The sequence below is a fragment of the Marmota flaviventris genome, chromosome 9 (assembly GCF_047511675.1).
Source record: "Marmota flaviventris isolate mMarFla1 chromosome 9, mMarFla1.hap1, whole genome shotgun sequence".
NCBI lineage: Eukaryota > Metazoa > Chordata > Mammalia > Rodentia > Sciuridae > Marmota > Marmota flaviventris.
In genome coordinates this window covers 1576822-1591552 of record NC_092506.1, presented here as the reverse complement: position 1 = coordinate 1591552, position 14731 = coordinate 1576822, and the positions used below count along the sequence as shown (strand labels likewise).

General features: G+C 63.1%; 1 protein-coding gene across 3 annotated transcripts in view; it reads right to left on the bottom strand.

Moving 5' to 3' along the window:
* Syt8 (synaptotagmin 8) overlaps positions 1-14731 on the bottom strand; it is a 42633-nt gene that overhangs the window by 7063 nt on the left and 20839 nt on the right. The window contains exons 3-8 of one of the 3 annotated variants that reach the window (XM_027953564.2): positions 12994-13214; positions 9110-11859; positions 8402-8606; positions 8204-8312; positions 7948-8068; positions 7640-7848 (exon numbers count right to left, since the gene is read on the bottom strand). The exons of 1 other annotated variant lie outside the window; for it this stretch is intronic. The gene's annotated coding sequence lies outside the window, so the exon portion shown is untranslated. Of the gene's footprint in view, positions 1-478; positions 3777-7639; positions 7849-7947; positions 8069-8203; positions 8313-8401; positions 8607-9109; positions 11860-12993; positions 13215-14731 lie in introns of those variants that run through there. One more of the 3 variants, XM_027953565.2, reaches the window with a different exon arrangement.

Here is a 14731-nt window from a genome sequence, read left to right as displayed (position 1 = left end):
GAGGCACACAGCCTGAGCGCCCCACCCGAGCCCGGGACTGAGCCATTCTTGCTGGGACAGCCTGGGACAGCGTCCCCCCGGGAAGGGAAGGCAGGCCTCTCGTCCTGCTGCCTAAAATTAGTGGTCTGTCTTCTGTGGCCCTAAGAGGAAAAGCCTCTTTGGGGGTCAGGGCAGTTTTACCAGGAAAGGGAAACAGGTGTCCTTCCCCAATTGAGGTCCCCACCCCCGGCCGCCTCCCTGTCACCATGTGCACCCAGCTCTGGCTGCCCATCTGGGAGGGCTCCAGCTCATTCCCGAGGCTGCGAGACCAGCCCCACAGTCTCCGCCCCATCCCCCCGTGAGCCCTTCAAGGCCTGCATGAGCCCCACCTCCTGCAAGGAGCCCTCCAGGCTGCCGGCTTTGGCCGGATCCCTCACTGGGGTCAGTGCAGTGGCTGGGTGCCTCCTGCCCACTCTGCCAGCCCAGGCCCGGCACTTACTGCTGACCACTGTCCTCCACCACCAGTCAACTGAGACGCTGGACGCCCTCTGTGTGCAAGATCTCCCCACGGTCTGCTGGCGGACCCCACGTGTGCGGCCTCTCACCTGATGCCCAACACGTCCTTGGCTAGCCGGCCTCAGGCCTTCCTCTCAGACCCTGGACACCAAGAGGCCAGGCCCACTTGCAGCCTGTGGCCGGAGCCCAGTGCTCCCTCTGCCTCTAGTGATCAGGAAAGCTCAGTGGGGAGGAAAGGGTGTGGGAGGCAGGGCTTCGGGGAGCCCCACCTCGTGGCCGGAACTGCTGGCCCTCAGGAGCCAGAAAACTATCCGGGGAGGAAGGCTCCCCCAAAGCCTGGGCTGAGTGTCTGGGCCCCAGCCTATTTCCAGGGGTCCCTCAGGGCTGGAGGTGTCCTGAGCCCCACAGGCTTTTCGAGCGGAGTGATGGGCCCAGCCGGCTGACCTGGGGGGGGGCAGACTTGTGCAGGCTTGGCCCTCCGAGGGGCTGCTGAGTCATGGGGCAGCCTTCCGGCACTGCTGGCTGCACCCCACCAAGCGTGAGGAGGGTGGGAGCGGCGCAGGGGTCTGCAGGCCCTCGGGCTGGGGCCGCCCTGAGCCATGCCGGGTGGAGCTCTCCCAGGGGTCCGTGTGCCTGCTTGGTCCTGCTGCCACCCAGCTTCCGGGACCAGGGAGCTTTGTGGAGGCCATCCTGTCTGTGCTATGCCCCGGTCCCTTGAGCTCTTGGTTTCCCAACGGGCAGCCCTGATCTGGATGGCCGGGGGTAGCCAGTGGACCGCAGCCCTCCCTGCAGTCTGTCCCCGATGGTGCCGCTTCAGTGGGGCCTGCACATCCGAGCTCCCCCACTGTGCTCTGGCCAGCTAATCTGGTCCAGTCCCTCCAGGTCCCAGGCCAGGGTGATTCACCAACCCCTTATCTGCTGCTGGCAGTGAGCCGTGGGCTGGTTAATGCTTAACACTGAACCTGCTGCACTGGCAGGGCCCGGGACCAGGGCGTTTGGGCTGCGGGGGCCGGGAGTTGTGCCTGTGTGGCTCGACACTGGGTCCTGCCACGTGGGCGTCCCCATCCTCCACGCTGACCTAGCTGGGGTGAGGGGGTGAGGGGGGCTTGGAAGCAGCTAACCCAGGAGGCGCCCATCTCAGGGCAGGCCACAGGGCACCTCAGCAAGCAGGCGCCTGTGCTTTAGGGGACACGAGGGGCCCAGAGCACAGCAGACTAGAGCCCCCTGAGCCGCTCCCCAGGCTGGCTGTGTAGGGCTTTGTGCCTCCCCAGGATGAGGGCGCCTCCGTGGCGAGACGGCGTCTGAGGTTCCTGGGCAGGAAGGAGAAAACCAAACAGAGCTGGCAGCCTGCGACCACCCCGCGGCCAGCCCCTCGGCCCCCGAGACGGCGGCTTGGCAGCCAGCAGCCCCGTGGAGACCCTGGCGGGGCTCCTGGACGGGGGCTCTTCCTTTGAGGGCGCCTGGGGAATGTTTGAGGTTGGAACACAAGGCAGACACTGGCCGGGGAGCCGGGAGCTGCTGGCACAGATGTGTGGGACGTGCTAGCTCAGCACGCGCGCTCTCCGCCTGTGCTGACCCGCTGTGCACCCCGACTGCCCGGGTGCCCCTTCTCCTGGAGCCCAGGATGGCCTGGGGGTGCTCAGCGGGCCCTGTCCTCTGTACCCTGAGACCACTGTGGGTGCCCCAGTCACCTCTGACTCAGATTGTCCCTGCTCTGCTCACCTGGGAGGCTGTACCCCAACATTCCAACATCCCAGGTAAACTGAACCCCATCTTCCAGGCACCAGGGAAGAATTTGCCCATCACCCGAGCACCCAGGGAGGTTACCCCATTATCCGACCACATAGGAACTGTACCCCATCTTTGGGAGAGGCTGCACCCCATGGTCGGAGCATCGGTACCTGCTCCCCACTCTGACTGTGACACTGTGTTCTGGTCCTTTGGGCGTGGTGCCCGTGTTCTGAGAACCTGGGCTTTTAGGACGTGCATACCACTCCTTGGGGTGTCCAGGTGAACCCCATTTCCCTGAAGGTCTGGTGGCACCTACCCATCATCTGCTGGCTGGAACCCACTCACCAGCTGGATGGGGGTCTCTACCTCCCTCACTTGCTCCACCTCCTGGGGGTCTGGGGGTGCTGAGATCCCAGAGCCCCCTTCTGGAGATTTGTGTGAGCCCCCCCACTTTGTCCCAGGCTCCCTGTTCACCCGGGGACCCCGAGAGTCAGTGTCTCTGACCCCACTTGTGAATACCTGGGGCACGTGTCCTGGTCACCTGAGTGCCCTCACAGCCTGGGTGAGCTGGCCCCGTCAGTTGGGGAACAGGACTCTATTCTATGGTCGCCAGGGCCCTGGACAGCCTGTACCGGCTTGCTGAGCCCACTGAATCCCCCATTGACACAGCTCGCGGGCCCAGGGCCCAGGGGCCGGTGCCCTCTTCCTGTGGTTTTGGACGCCTTGTGCCCGTCCCTCGCACGGCTGTATGTGTCCCATTCACCCTTGTCTCTGCTCTCTGTGCACCATTCATTAGTGTGCTGGGCCGCCTGCCCACCCCGAGCCGCCCAGGGGTCTGGACTGTGTACCTGAGCCCACAGGAGCCGAGCCCGACCCAGGCTGGTTTCCTGCTCCAGAGAGGCCCAGCGTCTGGTCCCTGCACCCCACTGGCCTCGGTCTGGTCCCCATGCCCCATACCCCGATTATTCTGAGTCCAGTCTCTGTACCCCATTAGCCCAAGTGAGTCTAGTCTCTGTACCCCATTAGCCCAAGTGAGTCTAGTCTCTGTACCCCATTAGCCAGAGTGAGTCTAGTCTCTGCACCCCATTAGCTTGAGTGAGTCTAGTCTCTGCACCCCATTAGCCTGAGTGAGTCTCTGTACCCAGTCTGGGCACCTGGGTCCCTGCACCCTGTGAGTCTGAGCGCTGGCTCGTCTTCTGAGCAGGTCTGGGTCGTCCCTGTGTCCTGAGGACCTGCGGACGCTCTTGGGGCGGAGTGGCTTCTACCCGTTCCCTGGGGACGCGCTCCTGCTGCCTCACGCTCCTTGGCAATTCTGCGCCTGAACGCTGCTCACCTGGACACCAGACACCTGCACTCATTGTCTGAACACCCGGGGGCCCTGTACCCCAGCATCAGAACGTCTGGGTCCCAGGAGCCCACCCTCGGATATTAGACTGTCCTAGGTGGTCCTTACAGCTGACCGCCTAACCTCCAGTCCCCTCAGCCACCAGGTTTCTGTGTGACCAAGTCCCAAACTCTCAGAGGTCCTGAGTAACCGCATAGACCCACACAGGTGCCCCTGGCCACCGAGGCTACACTAGTCCCACCCTCCCCTGCATAGCTGTCCCCAAGCCTCTGACACTGTGGCCCCTCAGAATGAGTGGATACTTGGCCTCTTGGCCACCTGCAGCCTGGCCCCTCTTCCTGTAGCCCCTGCCCAGGCTCCAGGCTCTATCCCTGGCCTCTGTCTGGTAGCCTGTTCCCCACTCCTCCACACACCCAGGTAACAGGGACCTCAAATGTCACGCACAGTCCTTGAAGCCCAGTTTCCACTAAGCCTTAGTGAGCTGGGCGCCATGCTGCGATCCTCATGTCCCCCTCTTCCCTCATTACCCAAGGGTCTGGACAGCGTGCCCCCCCTCATCAGGGGCTCTGGCAGCCCAGCCACCCCCCCCGGCTGTCTCTCAATGTCTTTCACAAGGGCCCGCGTCCCAGGCGAGGACCCAGTACCAGTTCCAAGTCCCATTGCGTCCTTGGATGCTGCTGCCCATTCATCCTGTCCAGGCCTATCAGCCACGCTGTCCAGCACCTCTGTGCCCTGTTCATGCCTGGGGCCAGGCAGACCACCTACCCCTGAGCATCCAGGGTCCATGGCCTTCCCTGGAGCTCTGCAGCCCCCATCTGAGGAGCATCAGAAGGACATGAACTCCACTGACCCAAGAATCTGGGTGTCTTGCACCCTGATAACTGTGCTACCAAGTGCCTGGGTGACGTGCCTTCTGACTGAATGTCTCCTCATCAACTGGAGTCGGGTACTGTAGCACGTGCCCCTCCAGTGCCCCTCTCAGGCATCCTGTGACTCAGTGTCAGAGTGCATGGGTCCCCAGTGGTCCAGTCTCTCAGCCCTCATCGAGTCCCTGTGCCCCCAGCCCCTCATCTCAGTGCTCACGTAGACCCACGTCCCAGCCTGGGCTCCTGGCGGCCATGCCAAGTTCCACTGCGTCTTTGGATGCCCCAGACCCATTCAGGGGTGTCTGGGCTCGGGTGAGGCCATTCATCCTGTCTCAGGACTCTGTGCCCTATTCATGCGTGGCCCTGGGCAGTCTGCACCCCGTCCGCCCCCATCTCCAAGACAGTCTGTCCATTGTCACCCCTGTTCCAGGAACAGCCGCCGTGCAGCCAGCAGGCACATTCCGGGGTTTGGCTGGGGGCCAACGCAAACCCTCGGATTGCTGGCGCAAGCGTCGGCCCAGGCAGGCGTGGGATGATGGAGGGGCGGGGAGGGGGAGTGGGACCCTCAGTTCGGGGGCATGCGATGAAAGCCTTCCCTGTCCACAGTGTCCTCCAGCCAAGGGGACGTTGGGGTGCGGGCCCGGCCCCGTGACGGAGGCATGGCCTGGACTGCCTGCCAGCAGGAGTGGCTGTGTGTACTGGGTGGGAGGAATGTTCCGGATCCCTCCACCGCGGCTGCCATTTCCTGATGAGGCTGCCCACCCACTGCTGCCCAGCCAGGAAAGGGGGGCCCCCCGCTGCCAGACTTGTCAGTGTTGGCTGGGGCAGGGGTGCACAATGCAGGTCTCACCTCCGGGGCAGAGACCCCTGCCCTCTCCAACACTGGGAGAAACCCAAGGAGGTGGGTCTCTGCTCCTGCTCTCCCTGCCCTCTGTGGCTCTCTAAAAGGTGTCCCTGTCTCCTGACTGCTCCTGGGGTCAGAGGGTGAAGCGGAATAAGCATGTGACCCCCTTTCTGCCCCAGGGACCCCTGGCGTTGTGTGCATGGGACACCAGACACCGCTGCCGACGCGGTGCCATGGTGAGAGTGGCACCCACTCCCCAGGGCTCTTGGGTGACAGGAGCTTGAGGGGCTCTGCAGCCCGTGAGGGCCACCCTCGTCCTGTGGGGGGCTCTGCAGGGAGTCTGGGGGTGGGCTTGTGTTCTCTGTGTTGCCCAGTGGAAGCCAGGCGCTGGGGCCTGCCCAGAAGGACCCGTCTCCGGGTGGTCCCTGTGCTCCAGTTCAGCGCACCCCGCCCCACAGCCCTGCCTGGCCTGCTCCCGGAGGGCCCGGCTCCTAGCACTGGACCTGGTGCAGCGCCCCGCCTGGCTGCTCCCTCAGGACCTCAGCAGGCTCCCTCTGCTGCCGGCCCCACCCTCCAGGCTCCCCAGTGGGGACAGGCCAAGGATGGACCAGGAGTCCTTTTCCAAACAGGTTGGGGGTCTTCCAGGGACGGCCAAGGCTTTCCTGAAACTTGACCGATGGGCCTGAAGAATCATGGGCACCATGGGCACCGGCTCAGCTGTAGAGACCCCACTGTGTGGGGACCCTGGGCGAGCCTCGGGGTGACATGCTATAGTTAGATCCGTGGCCACCAGGCTCAGGGCTGAAGGAGCCCAGGACCCAGTGGGCCGAGTCATCCTGGCCAGTCTCCCTGCAGTTCAGGGGCAGCTTGGTTGAGGCCACACCTCTCCCTGTCCACCCCTTGCTCAGGCCGGGGGTCGGAGGTAGGGTGGGCCCTCCTCCCTGCCTGGCCAGTGGTGTGCAGGTCCACAAGGCCCCAGAACCGAGTGCGAGTGGCTAAGATTTGTCCCTCAGAGGTCTTCAGGGCCTTTCTCAGCCTCCGGGGGTCATCCGAGGGGCAGTCACTGGCCCCGAAATGTCTGCCTGGTCCCAGTAGGTGCACTCTGGGGGAGGTCCGAAGGCCGGCCGGGCGCAGTGCGGGCAGGCCGAGCCAGGCTCCCAGCTCCCCCTGCCGTCCGCTGGCCGCTCCTGGAAGCGGCCTGACCTCCGGCTCCCGCCCGACCCCTGCTCACACCCCCCTCCCGCCCCCGCCCACCGGCCTGGCTCCGCCCTGCCCTCCCGTTCGGCGCCTGGCAGGCCTTTGAGCGCCCCCTTCCGTACACAGGCCTCTAGCTGGGCCCCTCCACCACAGCCACAGCAGGCCCTCCTCCTCCCAGGAGGGCCGTCCAGGGCCCCTGGCGGTGCAGAGTTCCCGGCCAGGGCTCCCTCCCCACAAGGACTGGCTTTCTGGGTAGAAGTCTCAGGCCTGGGGGGTCTGGGCTGGGCAGAATCCTCTGGACGGGTCCCCTCTGGGCAGCCCTCCCCCAGGACCCTCTCCTGCCCACACAAACTCTGGGCAGGGATCCCTGGGACCCCAGGACCCCAGATCATCCTGGGAGGAGCTCTGGCCTCCTGACCTTGGATCTCCCCCAGCCTCCAACCCAGAGGCCTCGGGCCCCAAGATCAGGCAACAGCACCGAAGTCCCCAGCGGCTGGCAGAGGAGGAGAGTGGCCCAGGAGCATGAGGCCCTCACACAGCTCCAGACACCCAGGAGCCAGGTGTGCCGGGGTCAGGACAGTGGACGGTCTGGCGAGCGGAGAGGCCACCAGCTCAAGGACAGAGGGAGAAATGAGAACCCGTCCAGCCCTGGCCCTGGGAGAAAGCAGCGCGGGGTCATGGGCGGAAATGGGGACTCCCAGGGGAGCAGGCAGGTGGGGCGTGGGGTGTGGGTCTCGGCTGGCTGGAGAGTGCCAGGCAGACCACGGGCAGAGGGGGCGGGGCTACAGGGCCAGTGAGGGAGTGGAGAGAAGGCAAGGGGTTGGGCCCCCAAGGGAGCCCCTCTGGCTTCCCCCAGTGGACTTGGCGGCGACAGGGTCCCTGCCGCCCACCCACGAGCTCCTCCTGAGAAGGCGGGGGCTCTCCTCCCTGGGGTGTGGGAGCACAGGCACAGGCACAGGCGTGTGACTCGCGGACACACAGATAGGTGTGTGCACAGCACACACAAGCAGGTGCACTCTCTTTCAAGGTGAAACCCCAGAGGCCGTCCCAGCTCCCCAGGGGACCAGAAGAGGGTGTCTCGTCCCGCCCTGCTGCCTGCTTGGGGAAGCCCTCAGTCAGCCGCAGAAGGGATGAGCCTGACTCCCAGTGGCCACCACGTACCTGGCACTGCCCAGCAGGACAGCTGCACACAGGCACAGGACTGCTGCCCTTGCCCCAGAGCAGGTGCCGGTGGGCGAGGGCGTGAGCGGGTGCCGGCCGGGCAGTGCGGGGCTGGAGCTCGAAGCTCCCATCTCCACCCTCAGCCCTGAACACAGCCTTGGCCTTGGTTCCCTGCTGGGCGTATGGGGTCTGAGGGTGGCCAGCACCTGCTGCAGACCAAATCCAGCCTCATCCCGCAGGATCGGGGACGGGCCCTGCCACCCTCCTCCAGGGACCCTCACCAGCACCACCCGCCGGACAGGACCCACTCTCCGGCACCGCTCTCCTCTGCCTGCCATGGTGTGTCCGGCCACGCGTGGCAGCTCAGGGCTTGCTGCCCACCTCTCCTGGGTTCCAGGGCCTGTGGCCTTGACTTCTGCAGAGCTGGTTCTGGTCAGGATGGAGGAAGGAAGAGTGAGGAGCAGGTGCTGCACAGACCTCCCAAGGCCCAGGAGCTCCCTGCACCCTCAGCCTGCCTGCCCAGCACAGCCCCAACGGCCCCGAGGCCGCCCTCTCCTCACTCACCCACTGTGAACGGGACCCAGTCGGGGACCGGAGGTGCAGGAACCCTTGCCCTGACCCTGACCTTAGGCAGGAGCCCCTGAGAGTCAGAGCAGTCCAGCTGCAGGGCACACTGGGGGGAGAGTGGGGTCAGCCCGGAGCCCCCTGCAGGGCAGGGTCTTTAGGTCTGTGGGTCTGCGTAGGTCAGAAGGGGCAGCTCACTTCTTCATGCTGTAGAGTCACCCCTGGTCATCACACCTGTCACCTGCTTCTTGTCAGCTTGGCTGTGTTGGGACCACCTTCCATTTCAGGGAGTCCCAGCATGGGGCCTGCAGGCACTTGGTGTGACTCTGACCGGGGCCGGGACATTCTGCACTCGAGCTCCCTCTTCTGCGACCTGGCACCCACCTTTAGGGCTGCTGTGGGGCTAGAACAGGTGCTTCAGAGACAGTATGAGGCGCAGAGCCAGAGCCTCAGCGTGGCCCTGTGGTGCTGTCCACAGGCACGTCCAGGCAGCTGTGCCTCTATACTGTGTCTGTCATGCCTCTCGGTACACATGGGCCTCATCTGTCAATCAACACCACCTCTCTGCATGGATTCCTTGAATTCATTCACCCAAACTTCCATCCATCCACCCATCTACCCATCCACCTATCCATCCTCATCCCCATCCACCCACCACCCACCACCCATCCACTCATTTACCCTTCTGCCCACCCATCTGCCCATCTATCCATCATCCACCCACCTGCCCATCCACCCATCCTTCTGTGAACCTGTCCAGTCATGTGGTATCTGAAGTCCACCCACCCATACTTCCATCCCGTGTGTCCATCCTCCAACCCATTCATTGACCCATTTCTACACCTGTCCATGTATCCACCGCCCATCCACTCACCTTCCCACCCATCCATCCCTCTACCCACTCACCCGTCAGTCCATCCACTTTGGCCTCCTTCCTGTGTCTGACTCCATGTTGCCCTGCTCCGGGGGCTCATCAGGGCCCGTTTCCTGGGCCAGGACGTGGCTGCAAAGCTGGTGATTTTGTTACAAAGTAACTGCAGAGCTGGGCCGTGGTGACAGACCAGAAGGCCTGCAAGGCCAAGGACGCTCACCACCCTCCCTTTCCCTCACAGGAAGGACGAGTCTCGGCCAGGGCTTGCCAGCCCTGCGCTGTTGGCCTGCAGTGGCGGGCTTCAAGCAATGCTCACGCGCTGCTGTCTCGGTTCCCGCAGGGCAGCACTCGGGCCCTGGGCTGGGCCTTCTCTTCAGGGTCCCGGCCCCGGCCACCAGGACTGGTTCTCATCTGAGGATGGAGCGCAGGAGCTTCTGGGCTCACTGTGCTGTGAGTTGGACGGAGCTCAGCTCCTGGTGGATGTGGGACCCAGGTGCTCCCATGACTACAGCCCTGGGGGCATGCGGGGCTTTCCTGGGCAGTCCAGGCCAGGCGGCTTGCTTCTCCAGGATGGCAGGAGAGAGTGACTGTGGCACCATAAATACTGTGACATTGTCCTGGGTGTGACAACTGCCCCCAAAGCAATATTCCATTAGTCAGGAGCAAGTCACAGGTGCACCCGCTCTCGAGGGGAGGGGATGGGATAAAAGCATGGACAACAGCAAGCAGGGTCACTAAGGTCCCTCGGGGACTGTCTGCCAGCTACGTGATGGTGGTGTGGGTCCTGTGCATTCCTGGTCCCTACCCCCTGGGAGCCAGCAGCATCCCGCGGTGACAATCAAGCTTGTTTCCAGACACTGCGATTTCTCCCAGAGTGCGGGCAAAGCCCCAGCTGCGCAGCAGAGCCATGATCACTCTAGGGGTTGCAAAGAGCAGGCCTCCAAACCCAGCATTTCTTCATCGGTGATTTGCAAGAATTCGACCAAGACACACTTTTGAGGCTGGGGATGTGGCTCAGTGGGAGGGTGCTTGCCTGGCCAGTGTGGAGCCCTGAGTTCCATCCCCAGCACCGGGGGGAAAACAAAAGGTACACTCTCCTATGAGAAATATATAAAATCCACACCACAAATGTGAATTGCCACCACCTAAAGGTCTGAAACAGCCCACTGCTCATGGCCTTGCCGGTGTGTGGCTGGCAGGGCCTCGTGAGGCCGAGATCCAGGCCCAGGGAGGGAGGGTCAGCAGCTCAGCAACTCTCAGCCCTGGAGGGTGCCAGTGGGACCCATCTCCATGCAGCTCAGGGAGTCTTGGCAGCCCCTTCTTCAAAGTCAGCAGGACAGGGAGGGCCTCCGCTTGTCCACCTCTAAGGTCAGAGAAGCCTGGACTGTCCTGTGGAGGCTTCCCATTGGGTCAGACCCACAGGAAAACGTCCAATGTGACCACCAGGGTCCTCGACCACGTCTGCAGAACCGCTCTGCTTTTGCCCTAGAGTCTTGGCTAAAAGCCAGGCACGTGAATGCGGGCACTTGGGAGGGCCACACTCAGCTGTGTCACATGGGTCACCCCTCACAGAGGTCACATGGGGTGCGTCTGCCACCATGCACCGCATGCCACTGGGCTCACATCCTCTGTGGCCAGGGGCAGGCTTTGGAGTCACCCGGCGTGTGCTTCTGAAGGCCCCCAGGTCTCTAGAGTTTTGCTCTCAGAGAGGCTGCGGTTCCAGGCCTGCCCATACACACCCTCCGTAGCCTGAGCCGGTCACTTCCCCACGGACCCTGCTTCCCGCATCACTCCTGGTCTGGCCACTGTTTCTAGAACTTTCCAGTAGCTGGGATCCAGGAATACCCACCTTTTTTTTTTTTTCACTGTGGGAAAAATCATGTAAAATTCCCCATCTTGAGGGCACCTAGCAAGTCCAGGGGCCCTGGGCACAGTCCCTGCCGGGCAGCCTTCACCACCTCCACCCCCAGCCTGGAGCTCAGTCCCACTGAATCTGCTCCTGCCCACCGCTCCTCCCTGCTCCCGTCCTCCTGAGAGTGCGGCGCAGGAGACGCACACTTTGTGAAGACAGAAGGCCTCTGGGACCCATGCCGGTTATTTCCGGCTTGACTGCGAGATTCCCAGCTTTTCTTTGACTCCTTGGCTTATATCTGTTGTCATTTGAAAACCCTGCTCCCCAACGGCCCGCAGCACGATTCCCCGACACAGGGCTCACGCACAACCGCTCACACGCACTCACCCCACAGGACAGGCGTCCTCAGTCCCGGCTTTCAAGTGGCTAGCGCACATCTTTCTGGAAGGGGGACCAGCCAGCTCCAAGTTGGGCGCACTGACTTCCCCCTCTCTTCGCCTCTTCAGCTGGGTCCACTGCGCTGCACACCTCCGTGAAGTATTTCTTGGACTTTGAAGTCAGAATGGCAGACCCCGATGCCGCCGCCCCCCCCGCCCTCTCTTGTCCTGTGGGTGGTCATTTCCGTTGACCTGACTTTCCCGCTCACCTTTTACGGCCTGCCTAGGCTCATCAGACCCTCTCAGGTAACAAACCACAGCTTACCAGTCCCCACCCTGCTCTGCCCCATGGTCCAGATCCAGGTCCCAGGGACTGAGGCTGGGACAGTGGCCTGGAGGTCACCTGGCCAAGGTGGCACATCTCACTATTTGGTAGCTCTGCGTCTGACGCTGTTGGTGTGACAGGCGGGGGTCCTTCCTCCATCGATGGCACAGATGTGGGTGTGTCCGTCCATATCGCATCCAGGAGGTGCCCCTGATGCCCACCGTGCCCTTTCTGGAAGATGGGAGGGAAGTGGGTGTCTGGGCCGCTTCCTGGCCTTTCTCCTGGGAGGCAGACTACACAGCCGGGGAGAGGAAGGCCATCAATGTGCTGCCCAGAGCACTAACCGCCCCGGAGGGCTCCACTGCCCACACTTCACAGCCCAGTCAACCTGTGATACATCGCCAGTGCCTCTGGACCCCCACCCCAAAATTCCAGCATGGTCATCAGAGAGTGTCGGCCAACGTTCTGGTGGATGGTAACACAAACTGACCCTGGCCAACTCCAGACAGGGAAAAAAATAATTGGAGGCATTTGCTGGAGAGGGGCAGCCGTGAGAGCCCCTGAGGACTCCATGGGGGAGCAGGCTCAAGGCCCCAGACCATACTGTGTGTCCATCACATCCTTCCCGGCTGGCATGGCCTACGGTGATTGGCAGGTCCACAATGGCCCAGGGGGCTGGGTCTGATGCCCAAAGGGAGAGGAAGTGCTCCAAGAGGCCAGGGGAGGGTCTGGGCAGGCACCTGGGGGGTGCAAAGACTCGTCCCTCCAGCCCAGAAGGCCCCACACTGGGAGGACCCTCAGGGCTTACTGAATACGCTGCCGCCTGTCAGATCCCTTGGGCACCCCGTCCCTCTGGACACCAGTTTTCTCTCCATAGTCTCCTTCTTGGGGCTGTGCTGGGGCTCGGGGGGTGGGGGGAGCTGCTGGCGGGACAGGATCCTGACTCCCCTGGAGATAGGCATGACCCCTGGGCCCCCTGCAGGCACCCTGGGCCCCCGAGCATGCAGTCCAGGTGGGTCCCCTACTGGGGAGACAGGGCGACTCTCCTCTGCAGCCCCTGAATGTGTGTTGGGTGGCCACTAGGGGCTGAATGGGTCCTCCTCCCCCCAGATGCATATGTTGAAGCCCTAACCCTCAGATTCCTGCATCGGGAGGTGGGTTTCCTAAGGGGTGATCAAGGTGGAATGAGGTACAAGGACACATGATTGTGTCCTTGTAAGAAGAGGCCATCAGTATAGACAGAGGACCACGTGAGGACACAGGGAGAAGACGCCGTCTGCAGGGCTCAGGAGGAGCCTGCTGTGACATGGGATCCTGGACTGCAGCCCCCCCGACGGGGACAGGGGCTCCCGCTCTTTAAGCTACCTGCTGTGGTGCTGCCCTGCGACCCGAGGTGTGACGAGAAGCCACCGGGCCTTCAGGCTGGGACATGGGCTTCGTGGGCTCTCACTGCTGGACTCCAGTGGGTACTGGCCCTGCCCATTTCCAGGAGGCTGAACGGTTCTGGTGAGTGATGGACGTGACATCGGTCGCTTGGAGACAGAGGTGGATCCATCTGCTCACTGTCCCTCATCCCAGGCAGGGCCCTGCAAGTGGTCAGAGAGGGTCAACTACACCCTCCAACGCAGGGTAGAGGACTTGAGGACGAGGGCAAAGAGCCGCCCAGGCCCTGTCTCTCAGGGGAGGCCCTGAGGCTGGCAGAAACTTTTCACCCCCTCCCTCCTCCCTCCCCCTCCTCCCTCCACTCTCTCCGCCGCAGGTCTCTGCGGACAGTGTGTCTGACTTGGCCACAGCTATTCCTGAAGGGGTGCCCTCCTGTCCCCACATGGTCTCCTAGTGGCCCTCCCTCGGCGCCTTTCCAAGACGGCTCCTGTGCTGGGCAAGGCCTACACTCCCTGGCGCTGTGGTCTGTGGCAGGCCCAGTCTGCTCCTGGCCCATTCCCGCCTCCCTCCTTGAGTTCCCGGGCTGGGTGGTGCCTTGCGTGTGATCCTTGACCGAGCATCGGGCATGAGCTCACCGCAGTGGGGCAGGCAGGGTTTCTGTGGACAGGAAAGGCAAGTCCGTATCTGGAGTAGGCATCTGTCCTCAAGAGAAGGACTGGCCCTCTGCGATGGGCAGGTCCCGTGTGGCTGCCTGGTGCCAGGCGGCCAGTTAGGTCCCCAAGGAGCAGCACAAAGCTGGGGGCTCAGTGCTGCCCCGGCTGCTGGAAGGCTGAGTTTCTGCGGCAGCAGTGTCCAGCTCAGCCTGGGTGAGTGGCCGCCCATGCTGTGTCCTCGGGGTGCGCTTGTGATGGCTCCATTCATGGGCAAAAGGGGCCAGGTCTGGGCAGCTGACCCCAATGCCCAAGTCGTCCTGCCTGCGTCCTCCTTGGGGGCAGACATGTTCCAGGGTCTTCAGGCCTGTGCCCCTTCTCGAACGTCTGTCCACATCTCCCACCCTGGACATCTGGTCTCTGAGCTTCCCATGCTTCTTCCTGGCGGCTGCCCGGGGAACCAGGCTGCCCATTCCTGTCCAGGAAGCCATGTGTGTCTCCCCTGCGGCCACTTCTGGCAACACAGGTGGGCAGCCAGGGGCCACTTTGGCCCCAAAGTGGGAAAGCTAGTCCCCCAGCATCTCTCAAGGCTCTGGGTCAGGTGGCCAGGCAGCTGCCACCCTCTCCCAGCGTGCCTGTCATCATACCTGAGCACAGCACTTTAAAGAACTTGGCACGGTGCAGTGGCCCACCTGGTCCCAGCATGTGGGAGGCTGAGGCGGGAGAATCACTTGAGCCCACAGCAAGATCCCGATTCAAGAAAGCAGAGCAGCGACAACTCAGGACGTCTCAGAGTGGCGAGGGGCAGTGCATGAAACCTGCGCCGTACCGAGCGAGCTCGGGCAGCCTGGGGTCGGGCTCTGCGGTTCCCTGCGGAGCCGACACACCTGCTCTCCCAAGAGACGCAGGGACCTATGTTCTCAGACGTCCCTGCAGGTGCTCGCAGAAGTGCCATCCACAGCAGCAGGTGAGGAGCAGGTTGAATGTCCCTCGGCCTGACAGGGAGCTCGCTGTGCTGCATCCGCACTGGGCAAGGAGGGCACTGCTACAGCCTGTGCAGCCCCGTGCCA